The following is a 13957-nucleotide window of genomic DNA, read 5'->3' as shown; positions in this document are numbered from 1 at the left end:
CAGTACATCACCTCAGCCCAGGGATGAACAATCCTGGTGATCGGACATGCTTCAAAATGTTGGAGGTTTCATTTGACCAGGCTTGTTGTTAGTGAAGTGTTCACCTTGAGGGACACTTCCCTGCTGGAAGTGGCTGCTCAGCCTCTTGTTACTGTTCTGTCCAATAAGATCATGGCTGATCTTTTACTTCATGACCACGTTTCTAAACTAACCCCATATGCCTCAATTCCCTCAATATCCAAAATAATTTTCTTGAATATTTTGAGTGATTAATGCTCCATAATCTATTTGAATAGAAAATTCCAAAGACTCACTGGATCATGCCATATTTTTACAGCTACCATCGGGCAGGAGGTATAGAAGCCAGAAGACCACACCTTCAGATTCAAGAACAGCTACTTCCCTTCAGCCATTTGGTTCTTGAACCAATCAGTAAAACCCTAAACGCTATAGTTTAGCAACCTTATGACCACCTCAATCAATTTGCACTACAAACCGATTTGTTGTTTTTTTGTTCAAATGGTTTTCTTGAAAAAAAATTATGTATACAGTATTTATGTTGAATTCATGCCTTTTTATGAATGCAGCCGATCTAATGCAATGTGTCTGTGATGTTGCTACAATTCAGTTTCATTGCACCTGTGCATGCATGTATTTGTACCTATGACAATAAATTCAACTTTGACCTTGACTTTGAAGAAATTTCTTTTCATTGCGGTCCTGAATGCCAGTTCTTTTTTTTGGTATTTGACCGCTGGTTCTGAACTCTGTGCCCACAGGAAACGTCAACTCAAGTCCTGTATTATTTTGATGAGGCCACCTTTTATTCTCCTCAACACAATAACATACAGACTCAATCTGCAAAACCTCTCCTCATACAATACTCACTACGAAAGGAATCAAACCGACAAACTCTTGCTATAAAATCCATTCTTTCTCCAAGTGGACGTGGTCGCAATGGGCTATGTTTCTCACTACTCTGCTGAACTCTCACAGGGCCCAAGGAATTAGTCAAAGGGGGAAATAGATGATGTATCTAAATTGAAATTTAGGTGTTTCACATTTCACATCAGCTGTAACTCGAGGAGCAGCCCCAGGAAGGTCAGTTGACACTGAAAAAGTGCTGTGGTCTTGTCACGCATGAGCCATGCCAGTGGATAGCAAGGGCAGATGTCAGTGAGGAGTTCACTTGGGAGAATGATTTGCCTGGAGCTGAATAACGCCATAAGTCTCACACGCAATGGTACGATAATTAATAGTGACAGGTGCTTGGCTGCATGGCATTACTTTGCACATCTCTATGAGTGAAGCATTTGCATGTCACAGGAAGATTAAACACTGAACCAGCAGACACATAGCTGATGGGATCCAGAATACCATTCACCCAAGGACAGGGGTTTAAAGTAACCTAAGGTTCTGAACGTGGAAACAAAGCCTGTTTATACAGCAGTGATGTTAGAAAGCACAAAACATGTTGGAAATCTTTAAAATTTCTCCTTAGAGGAGTTCATGAGGCCGGAGTTCCATCTGAAATGTTCAAACTTGAGTTTGACATGTATTTGGTTGGAGCTATGGTAATGATCTAACTGAATTTCAGAACAAGTTGCAAGAGTCTAGAAGGCAACTTTCTATTCCTGTAGAATTAATTTAATCTCTAAGATGCAGCCCACAAATACCAAGGGTGTGATAAAGCTGGTTCAATTTAGATAAGGTCCAGTGAATCACTTTTCTGATGATAAAACCAACAAAGCTGATGGAAGTGCTCGATATTTGCATTGGTGACGTAACTAGTGATGAGAAGAAACCTCAGGAGGATTAGCACATCAGCAGTACTGTCAAAGATCTGTGGCCATGTGATTATCATCACTGCATAAATTATAACATTTACCAAACTCCAAAATGCTAATTGCAGAGTCATCATAGTTAGACAGTTCTGATGGACTCTAATCCGCAACTTTGGGCAAAAGACGCAGTACTTCGGCCTAAAACATTAACTCTGTTTGACGAATAAGTTCTTGGGCTTCCAGCCGGGTGCAAGTATGATTTTAACTAATGTTTTGATGACAAACTCTGCCATCTTCATCAGAGATGATGCCTGGGCATGTCCAGTCTGGTGGTATTTATACCCCTGTCATCCATCCCTCCTGATTGGTTAGTCTTCATCTAATCAGGTTTTTTGCTGTCCATATTTGTTTACAAACAAATTCCAGTTCTTACTTAGAGCGAGGCTATTCTTTCCCATCTCCATCATAGTTGAATGTTTGGATGTATGCTGTTTGGATGGTTGTGGACCTGTTGGAGTCCATCAGGCCACACTACAAAGGTGCAATTGACATATCTGAAGAAGCATTTGGGGCATAAGGGAGATGAACAGAGTCCTCTCCTCAAAGTCCTCCATGTGGCAATTATTCAATTTATGATAGAGGTGGAGAAGAATGGTTGCCTCCCATTTCTGGATGCTTTAATATGATGGAAACCAGACAGTAGCCTTGCACTATAAATTTCTAAATTTATAAATATATAAATTGGAAACTCACACTTCCTAACATAGATAAGATCTTTCTACTTTGATTAACTGTGTGAAAACTATTTTGGACATGGACAGTCTCCATGATGAATTAAGATGATTACGCAAGACATTCCTACAGAATGTCTTTAAAGGGCCGACGGAAAAATCAGGAAACTAAATAATGAGGAGGAACCCATGACTATCGCCTGTCTTCCCTATATTTCCATGGTTTCTGGAAGGATCACTGGGATCCTGAAGAAATACCATCCATAGATCCGTAAGGAAGATCAAATCACAGCAGATGACCTGGGACTCAGGACGGCTGGTGTTTACAGAAGTCCCTGTGAATGAGGAGCAACATTTATTGGCCAGATGGGACACATGGTGGAAACCCGCATCAATGAGAACAGGAGATGTATCTGTTTGGGTTACCCAGTGAAATTGGCGGTAGCAGAACTTTGTAATCGCAATGACCATAGGATTGATTTTGACAGCACAAAACTACAGTGCCGTGCCAAAGGCTTTTGGTACTGCCTGGTGAAGAAAGCCATTGAAATTGAATTGAATTTACTTTATTACTTACATCCTTCGTATACATGAAGAGTAAAAATCTTTACATTACACCTGTCGAAATGTGCAATGTGCAATTTATAGTAAGTTATAATAAACAATATGTACAACAAGGTAGTCAATATAACATAGAAATACCATTGTGTCAGCATGAGTTAAGCAGTCTGATGGCCTGGTTGAAGAAGCTGTCCCAGAGTCTGTTGGTCCTGGCTTTTATGCTGCAGTATCGTTTCCTGGATGGTAGTAGCTGGAATAGTTTGTGGTTAGGGTGACTCAGGTTCTCAATGATCCTTCATGCCCTTTTTACACACCTGTCTTTGTAAATGTCCTAAGCAGTGGGAAGGTCACATCTACAGATGCGCTGGGCTGTCCGCACCACTCTCTGCAGAGTCCTGCGATTGAGGGAGGTACAGTTCCCATACCAGGCAGTGATGCAGCCAGTCAGGATGTTCTCAATTGTGCCCCTATAGAAAGTTCTTAGGTTTGGGGGCCTACACCAAACTTCTTCAACCGTCTGGGGTGAAAGAGATACTGTTGTGCCTTTTTCGCCACACAGCTGGTATGTACAGACCACGTGAGGTCCTCGATGATGTGTATGCCGAGGAACAAAACTATTCACCCTCTCGACCCCAAATCCATTGATGCCAATAGGGCTTAGCCTGTCTCCATTCTTCCTACAGTCCACAATAAACTAGAGGAAAAGAATTTTAGTAAAGATGAAGGTCTCACTCTAAGTAAGCACTAGAATTCAATTGCAAACAAGGTGGGACAGTGGAAACCTGATTGGATGAGGACTAACCAGTCAGGAGGGTGGACAACAGGTGTATAAATACCACCAGACTAGACATGCCCAGACATTATCCCTGATGAAGACAGTAGAGCTTGTCATCGAAACGTTGGTTAAAATTGATACTTGTACTGGCTAGAAGCTTGAGAAGAGTTTATTCATCATAGATGCCGGGAAAGAAAGCACTCAATCCTTTTTCATTAACTCTGTTTCTTTCTCTGTGGACGCTGGCTGACCTATTGAGTGTTTCCAGCATTTGATTTTACTTCAAAGCATTTATTTAGCTTTCTGTTCTTGCCAATGTTGGCCCTCTACCTAACAGGAGGAGTTAATTTATCCCAATGACACTCCGTCGGACCTGACAGAGAGTTATTCAGTTAATCCCATTATCCTGCTCTTTCCTCATATCTTTGGAATCCCTTCTCCTTTAAATATTTATTCAATTTCTTCTTGAGAGCTTCCAGTCATTCTGTCAGGCAGTGTATCTCAACTCTCACCCTGCACTTCTCATCTCCCCTCTGGTTCTTTTGCTAATACCTTAACTTTCTGACCTCTGATGGTTGAGTGTTCTGCCACTGGAAATAGTTCTTCCTCATTAAGTCTTTACAGTTCCTTCATGGACTTTGAAACCCATCCATCACATCCCATGTTAAACTTTCTATTCCAGAGGAGCGTAGAACAAAGAACAGAACAGTACAGTACAGACCCCTTGGCCCATGATGTTGTAAACGTGATGTTGATGACCTATATAAAGCTACATCATGAGCAATCTAATCCTGCCCTCCTACACAAGCCACAACCTTCCATTTTGGTTACACCCGTGCACCCACCTAATGATCCTAATGACTTTGATTATCAGTCTTCACATCTGCAAATGTATCCTGGATTTAATTTGGAGTGCAGCTCTGAACAATTGTTTTCTAAAAGCTGGGCATCCCAGTCCAGAGGATGTTGATTAAAAATCATTTGGACGTCTGTGGTGTGGATGTGAATCAGGAGGTGTGAAAGTTGAATGTAGTTTCAAAGAAAGCATTGTCCATACATTGCAAATATGGTGTTGTCCTTTGATGTTTGGCACATACAATATCGAGCCCCATGTTGGGTCAGCAAGACCTTTCCACTGAAAGTGTCTCCATACCTTGTTTTGTTGACTAAAGCAGCTGCTTTGTATCTACCTGTAATTTTCTCTGATGATTTCATTCACATTCCAGTCCTCTGTGTAAAGAAAAATCTAACTGTGACATCTCCCCTATACTTCAATCACTCCATTAAATGGATATCCCCTGGTATTGGTCATTGGCACCCTGGGAAAAAAATGTTGGTAGCCTCCTCTATATGTGCCTCTCATAATCTTGTGCATCTCATCAAGTCACCTATCACCCTCCTTCATTCCATAGAGAAAAGCTCAGCCTTTCCTCACCCCCACTTGGAATGTGATCCCAGATGAAGCCGAGGAGCTGAGTACACTACGATGTTAAAGAGGCATTTGGGTAGGTTCATGGGTAGAAAATTCCCAGAGATTCCTGGGCTAAATGCAGGCAAGTGGAATTGGCTTGGATAGATATCCTGGACAGAATGGATGAGTTGAGATGAAGGACCTGCTTTCATGCTCTAACTGTATGACTAGCAACCCCCCCACCCCGCCAAAATTCCAGAAACCATACTAACAATTTGTCTCTGCATTCTCGCCACGACTTCAACATCCATTCTGAGGTGGTCGCTAGAACTGGATACAACACATCACTTGGAGGTGACCGTCTGATTCATCATGCTCAGCAGAATCTCCTGGCATTTGAGGTTTTTTTTGCAATAAACCCCAGTATCCAATTGCTTGTAAACAATCCAGGTTTCAATTCTCATATCGTTCTACATACAAGTGATGCCCAATTGTAAATTTGTAGATTGGGATTATGGAAACCTGCCCTTAGGTAATTGGCAAACTACGATCCAAAAATCCAAGATGTGGAATAAAATTCACACACGTATGGGGAAATTAATAAGGAATTAAACAAATAAATACTAAAACCAAAAGAAATAACAAATGTTGCCTATTTTTGTTTCTTTTCAACTCATATTTATTGACATGTGTGCAGATAATATGGTTGTTAATTTAACGCAATAGGTTTATTTTGCTCCACTGCAGTTATTTTTTCAACTTTACCACATTATTTACTCTAAGGATGTCTGAAACAGGGCCGATGAGTCTAAACACAAGTTATGAATCTAAGTGGCAGTGTAAGGGGAAAAACTAGATATTTTACAAAGCAACAGACACAAACTGCTGGAGGAATTTGGCAGGCCAGGCAACGTCTACCGAGATAAGCAAACAGTCAACATTTCAGGCCAAAACTTGTCTTCAGGACGAGAAAGTCAAGGGGAAGGTGCTAGAATAAAAAGGTTGGGGGAGGCGAAGGAGAACAGCTAGAAGGTGATAAGTGAAGCCAGGTGGCAGAAAAGATAAAGGGCTTGAGAGGAAGGAATCTGATAGGGGAGGAGAGTGGACTGTAGGAGAAAGGAAAGGAGGAGGAGACCCAGGGGGAGGTAACAGACTGGTGAGAAGATATTTTACAAATGTTGATGTTAGAGGAAAACTTCATGCCATTTTGCAGTATCTGTGTCTTGAAACACAGCTGCTGGCCCTTTAAGAGACTTGCTTTGAAAATTGACAAGGCAAGTTATTAAGTGGCTCCCCACAATGAGCCAGAAGCTCTGGCACTATCATTACTGTTAAGAAAAAAAATCGTGTTGAAACACATCTCTTCTTATAACACGGGATTCAATGGGAAATAGAGTATTGTGCTGAAGAAAATTGAAATATAGATGGTTTTCTGGAAACACAAATGCTCTATAATGCAAAAGCTGAGGGGAGCCCTGATTCAAGTTTATAAAATGATAAGAGGCATAGACAGGCAGTCCAAGTCTTTTCCCAGGATAGTAATGTCAAATACTAAAGAATATGCACTTAAAATGAAAATGGGAAAAGATGTGTGGGCAAGTTTTTTTTATGTAGAGAGTGGTGGGTGCCTGGAACAGGGGTGGTGGTGGAAGCTGATATGACAGTGGTGTTTAATAGGCTATTAAATAGACACATGAATATGCAGGGGATGGCAGATTATGGGTCACGAGGAGGCAAAAGAGATTTAGTTTAATTTAGCATGGTGTTTGGTGCAAATATTGTGGATTGAAGGGCCCGTTCCTGCACTACACTGTACTTTGTTGTATGTTTCTCAGGTGTGACACAGCCTCAGTTATGAAAGAGATAGCTTATCTGTCTAATTAACTGAAGTCTTTCACAAACCTTTAATCTTTCTCTGGTGGATAACAAGTTGCAGGATGTGGTGAGCTGGAGGTTCTACTACGAGACATTTCCCAGATTCTACCAATGCAGAAGGTGCATATAGTCGGAATTCTATGAGTAATGGGAGGGAAGCTTCCCATTCCCTATCGCTCTTTTCCTGATTATTTCTGAGCAATTTTTGCTCCAAAGTAAAATCACTGCCTCTTAAAAACAATCTGATCACTTATCTCACTGCCATCTGCAAGAGCTCGCTGTACACAAGCTTGGCAGCTGCTCTTCTTGCATTAATGACTGTCGGAAAACTTCAATAAGAACTTGTTTCATTACAAAACAATTTCAGACATCCTGGGCATGTGAACATGCTTTACTGAAAACTATTCTGAGATGGCAATGCAGAGAGATGTCATGCAAACATTTATAATACACTTACTTATCTTCCCATTTTCACACTCTTCCCAATCCACAATCTCAATGGAATTCTTCCTTTTCACCTCTGCTTGGGAATGGGATGAATTGAAACATTGGATAAAAAATAAAGCTGTTGGAAATTTTACAGTGAAGCAGAAACTATGGGGAAACACTCAGCAGGGCAGACAGTATCTGTAGAGGGAGAAGCAGAGCTAATACCTCAGAACTGAGAAAAAGAGAAACAAAAGTTAGTTTTAAGTTGTAGTGAATGTGGAGAGAGGGAGAGGTAGATAGGACAAAGGATTATTGGTGCAACTGGAAAATGTGTGTAAGGAGATTCTATTTGTTACCAGATATAATTCTAGAATAATCAATTACATATCCACCAGATCACTAATAGGATGATTTCACAGATCTAAGTGAAGTTCGGCTATTAAGAGCCCCTGATTCATATTGTCTTCAAGGTGTTGCTTCACACCATCATTTAAGCCAGTGAGCCTGAAAGCATTGTGGGACTTACAGAATCTATTTTATAGCAAAATGGTCTATTTACTCAGCAGTGCTCCAGAGCAATGATCCAAAAACTCTAGAACATGATATAAACAGTACAGAGTCCATTTCAACAGTATACAACATCAAACAGTCCACAGAATCTACGTAAATACAAAACCACAGCAAACAGTCTACAGAATCTACTTAAATACGACACCCCAGCAGTCTACGGAATCTACTTAAACATGACACCACAGCAAACAGTCTACAGAATCTGCTTGAATACGACACCACAGCAAACAGTCTACAGAATCTAGTTACACATGACACCACAGCAAACAGTCTACCGAATCTACTTAAACAGGACACAACAGCAAACAGTCTACAGAATCTACTTAAATACGACACCCCAGCAGTCTACGGAATCTACTTAAACATGACACCACAGCAAACAGTCTACAGAATCTGCTTGAATACGACACCACAGCAAACAGTCTACAGAATCTAGTTACACATGACACCACAGCAAACAGTCTACAGAATCAACTTAAACATGACACCCCAGCAGCCTACGGAATCTACTTAAACATGACACCCCAGCAGCCTACGGAATCTACTTAAACAGGACACAACAGCAAACAGTCTACCGAATCTACTTAAACAGGACACAACAGCAAACAGTCTACAGAATCTACTTGAATACGACACCACAGCAAACAGTCTACCGAATCTACTTAAACAGGACACCACAGCAAACAGTCTACAGAATCTACTTAAACAGGACACAACAGCAAACAGTCTACAGAATCTACTTAAATACGACACCACAGCAAACAGTCTACCGAATCTACTTAAACAGGACACAACAGCAAACAGTCTACAGAATCTACTTGAATACGACACCACAGCAAACAGTCTACAGAATCTAGTTACACATGACACCACAGCAAACAGTCTACAGAATCTAGTTACACATGACACCACAGCAAACAGTCTACCGAATCTAGTTACACATGACACCACAGCAAACAGTCTACAGAATCTACTTGAATACGACACCACAGCAAACAGTCTACAGAATCTAGTTACACATGACACCACAGCAAACAGTCTACAGAATCGACTTAAACATGACACCACAGCAAACAGTCTACAGAATCGACTTAAACATGACACCACAGCAAACAGTCTACAGAATCTATTTAAACATGACACCACAGCAAACAGTCTACAGAATGTAGTTAAACATGACACCACAGCAAACAGTTTACAGGATCTATTTAAACAGTATATCACAGCAAACAGTCTGCAGAATCTATTTCATCACTATGCGTTACCTACATAACACATTACAAACAGTACACAGGATCTATTTAAATAGTAAGTCACCACAAATCGTCTACAGGCTCTATTTTAACATACACCAGTTCAAACAGTTGGCAGGGTCAGAGAAAAATAGTCTAGTAATATCTAACAACTTCTCTCAGATGGAACAGAATGGTTTCTCTATTAAATTTCTGTGAAAGGAGAACAATTATGCAATGCAAATCACTTGCATAAAATTAACTGGAGAAAATTACAGCACCTCTGGAAGGCAATTATGAAGAAATCACCTCAATCTCCTGTTGCAGCAGTCCCTTCAAATGCACTGAAAAAGTTTAGATCCAAATTCGACCTTAATAAGTTCAAGGAAATGCCCATTTTAATCCTTAATGACTGATAACATTATAGATTTCATTTTGACTTTGTGAAAATAACATTCACTTTAAATATAGGTCACACTTTTTCATTATGATAAAACATCTGTGTGAATGCAAATTAGTGGGTTTGCTACATCCAATATAGCCAAATTAATGCAATGACTTACATATTTTACGAGGTTTAACAAGCTGGATGCAGGGAGGATAATTCCTGTGGCCGAGGAGTCTAGGACCAGGGACCTCAGGATAAGGGTTAGGCTATGCCTTCACACAGTGGGTGGAAAATCTTCAGAATTCTCTGCTCTGAAGGTTGAGGAAGCTCAGACATTGTTTGCTCTAAACAGAGATGGGTGGATTTCTGTATAATAAAAAAAGACTTATGGAGATATTATGGGAAAAGGTGTTGAGGTAGATGAGCCATGACATCTAATGGAGGACAGAAGTTCTGGAGGAGCCACTTGGCCTAGTCCTTCTGCTTCACTCCATTTTCTTGTGTTCTGTACAAGGAAATGGCATACATTAGCAGTTGCTGAAAAATTCCAGTACAGATTATTGAAATCATTAGAACGTGGTGAAAAATTAAGGTCAGATTAAGATTTTGAGTCAAATATGATCTTTATCTGTGCACGTTAGAAGTGGGTCTGCGGATTCTGATTGGTACATTGAACTTGTGCTAGTTTAGCAGAGAAACCAAATCATACAAAGAGATTGAACTGATTGCAATGTTAGAAGAGACCTTGTTCACTCTCATTGTCATCTGTGGCATCCAAACCCTTCACTGCTCATCACTGGCATCATTTTGCTGCCAGCTATTCCAAGTCTCAAAGCAGCGCAGTAAAGAGCTCAGTACAGAGGTGAGAATTTATGTGGTTAATTATGGGCTAAAGGTGTTACTTCTGTTATACGCTTCTTGTTGGTTTCCTCAGACACCACAGATCTGAGGTACTGAATGCAAAGTGTCGACAAAGCTTCGTAATAGCCTTAGAAGGCTCAGAGAAGGTGTGAAAAATAAGGAGGAGGGTAATGTCAAGAGTGAAAATTACTGGAGATTATTTTGGAGGGAGCAGATTGAGCTGAGATGTGACCTACAGGAGGTTTGATTGGGTAGGCACGACATGCCTGAATTCAACTGCAGATGTCTTAGACTTTAGATTACAATTGTTAATAATTTTACCAGAAAATTCACTGCTTTCCATTGAGAGTAAGGGAATTGTGGAGCTCATTTTCAGGTGAGGTGAAGAGCAGAGAAGGGCTTAAGGGGGATGCTGGATAAACACACAAGAGAGAGGAGGTCAGATGGAGATGGGAGGGGAAAGATGCAGAATGAGGTGGAGGGGGGAATAGGGGAAGGATTGAGCAAGGAGCTGAGGCCTTTAAAAAAAAATTTTATGTTGTTTATTGTGAATGGACTTTTGCCTGACTTTTGCCTGGATTATGCATGGCAAGTGGGCAGAGACATTTACAAGTACGATGGGTGTTCAGCTGTCAGAAGGCGCACGTGGTTTAGATCATGCTGGTGAGCAGTGTGACTGCTTGGGAAAAAGAGACCAACGTGAGCTGAGAGAAAGGCTAGAAGGCAAGCAAATGGATGGATGGGAAGATGTGGTGGTGCGTTATCAGCAATTTAAAAGTGTAATATTTCTGTATGATGGGCAGTAATGTTCTGACTGATGAATCGTAAGGATGCACTCTGAACTGATATGCTTTCGCAAAATCCTCACGGTCTTTCCTCTCCCACTCTCCATGATTCTCCCTAGACCCAAAGCTGCTTTCTCCTCCTATTTGACCCTCACTGCTTTTCACTTGCCAAAGCACCAGAAATCCTGCACCCCACCACCTCTCTGATTACGTCTAAACCCACCTCTTTGGTCACTCCTAGTTTGGAGTTCATTTATGATTTCCGGGTACAGGAGTTGAGGCATCATGTTACAGATGGTCAGAGCACACTTGAGGTACTATGGCCATGCCATAGAAAAGATGTGATTAAGCTCGGGAGGGTATTGAGAAGATTCATGTTGCCTGGAGTGGAGGGCTAATGTTATAAGGGAGACTGGATAGACTGGAACTGTTTTACCTGGAGCAAAGGAGGCTGGGGAGGATACATTATAGAGATTTATTAAACCATGAAGAGCATTGATAGTTAAAGGGTAGTGATTCTAAAACTAAACATGGGTTTAAGGTGCAGGGAAAGATTTAAAAGGGTCCTGAGGGGCAAGTTTTTAAACACATATGGCAGAGGTGGGTACTATTACAATATTTAAAATATATTTGGGATAGGTGCATAAATAGGAGAGGATTAAAGAGATATGGGCTAAACACATAAAAATGGGAACTTTCTGGTGTTGTATTACCCAGAGTTCAAACATTATTCATCTACAGGAGTTGTACACAATTCAGTTAATCATCTGCTCTGCACTGGTGAGACAGAACCCCTTTGCTTGATAGTCTGTATTCGCTCGATGTATACCGACAGAGACACGCTTCCCTATTCTGTACCATTATATACAGGCTAATTAGAGTTAGTTGAGCAGGGAACAACATGTTGAAATTGTACAATATTTTTATGCATTGTGTAGAAATTATTAATAGTTATAAAAAGTTTCTTGTCGCAATTTTCATGATTACAGCTGATGAAGTATTTTAAAGCTCTTTACAGCTGATGAAATATTTTAGAAGTGCAATCACTATTGTGATGTTGGAACCACGGTATCCAATTTGTGCACAGGAAGCTCCCATGAACAGAAGAGATAATGACCAGATTCCATGATGTTGCTACTTGGATAAATATTAAGCCAGGCTTCGGAAAGGATTCCAGAACTTTACCACATGATTATTTACATTTACTTGAGCCTAAATTTTCTCAGTTTGACATCTCATTCAAAGACAACCCTCTTATGGAGCAGTATTGCCTCAGGGATATCAGTCTAGATTATGTGCTCACATTGTTGAATATGCAACTTTCTGTCTGAGTGGTGAAAAAGCAAGTGAGATAGCCATGACCCTGCATGATATCTGTATCATACAATGATATGAGTATTGTAGAGACTGGCTGTAGCAGCATACTCAGACTGAGAATCATTATTTGTGATAAAACCACTCTAGGCGTTAGTGAACAGTGACATAGAATGACTTGTTGTCTTTTTCAAGTTCAAGTACAGTTATAATCAAAGAATTTATGAATTATGCAATCCTCAGATTTGCTTGCTCACAGGTAGCCAGAAACCTGAAAGAACCCAATTAAAGGAAAAAAAATAAAAATAAAAGACCAACACCCAATGTGCACAAGAAAGAAAAAAAAATCAAATCATGCAAACAACTGAAGCAAGCAACAACGTTCTGAACCAGATTGAGTCCTCAGATCCAAAATGAGCTGCTTGATATAAAAAGAAAATAATGCATTTTCTCATGGATCGGACATCTGGCAGCTTCAGTAAGCCCGCATTTGATGCAGATGTCTGTCAACCAGTCAACTAACTAGATGAGAGATCCCAAGCATGAACTCGAGCATCTCCATCACACAAGAAAAATGAAGTCCAAGAGCATGGAGTCATTCAGCATGGAAAGAGGCTCTTCAGCCCAACTTGTCCATGCTGACCACTGAGCTGGTCCTATCTGCCCTTTTTTGGCTCACAACCCTCCAAACCCTCCTATCCATGTACTTAATAGATATCCATATGTCCTGGAGCCTCCCATCCTGCAATGGAATTCTTAGCAATACACCTCAGCTGACTTTCTCTGATCTTAGAAACTTCACACTCCTCTCTATATCTTCTTTTTTCCAGAGGGGTTGTTATTGACTGTTACCTGACTGGATTACTGCCATCTTTTCAATTCTGTTAACTCTACATGACGTCATATATTTGTAAGATGCTTTAAATATTCTACTTTAAAGCAAATGAAAACTTAAATAGCCTAAAATTTCTCTGCACTGTACTAAATTCTCACCTGAGCAGATTCTGAACATTGCATTCAGTTCAACGTGGACTCTAGGTTGTGTGATCACTCTATGCCCTCATACAAACCCCTCCTTTACCCGAGCACTAACTCTGCACCACCAGTAATTGCTTCCTGTTCAGCAATTTGTAGAAGGCTTTCTAATGATCCAAAAACTGTTGCCGACAGGTACTATTTTAACTAGATGTTAAAATTCCTTGTAAAATTCTAAATTGTACCTTATCTAGTTTTCAGAACGA

The sequence above is a fragment of the Hypanus sabinus genome, chromosome 5 (assembly GCF_030144855.1).
Source record: "Hypanus sabinus isolate sHypSab1 chromosome 5, sHypSab1.hap1, whole genome shotgun sequence".
NCBI lineage: Eukaryota > Metazoa > Chordata > Chondrichthyes > Myliobatiformes > Dasyatidae > Hypanus > Hypanus sabinus.
This window is presented reverse-complemented; position numbering follows the sequence as displayed.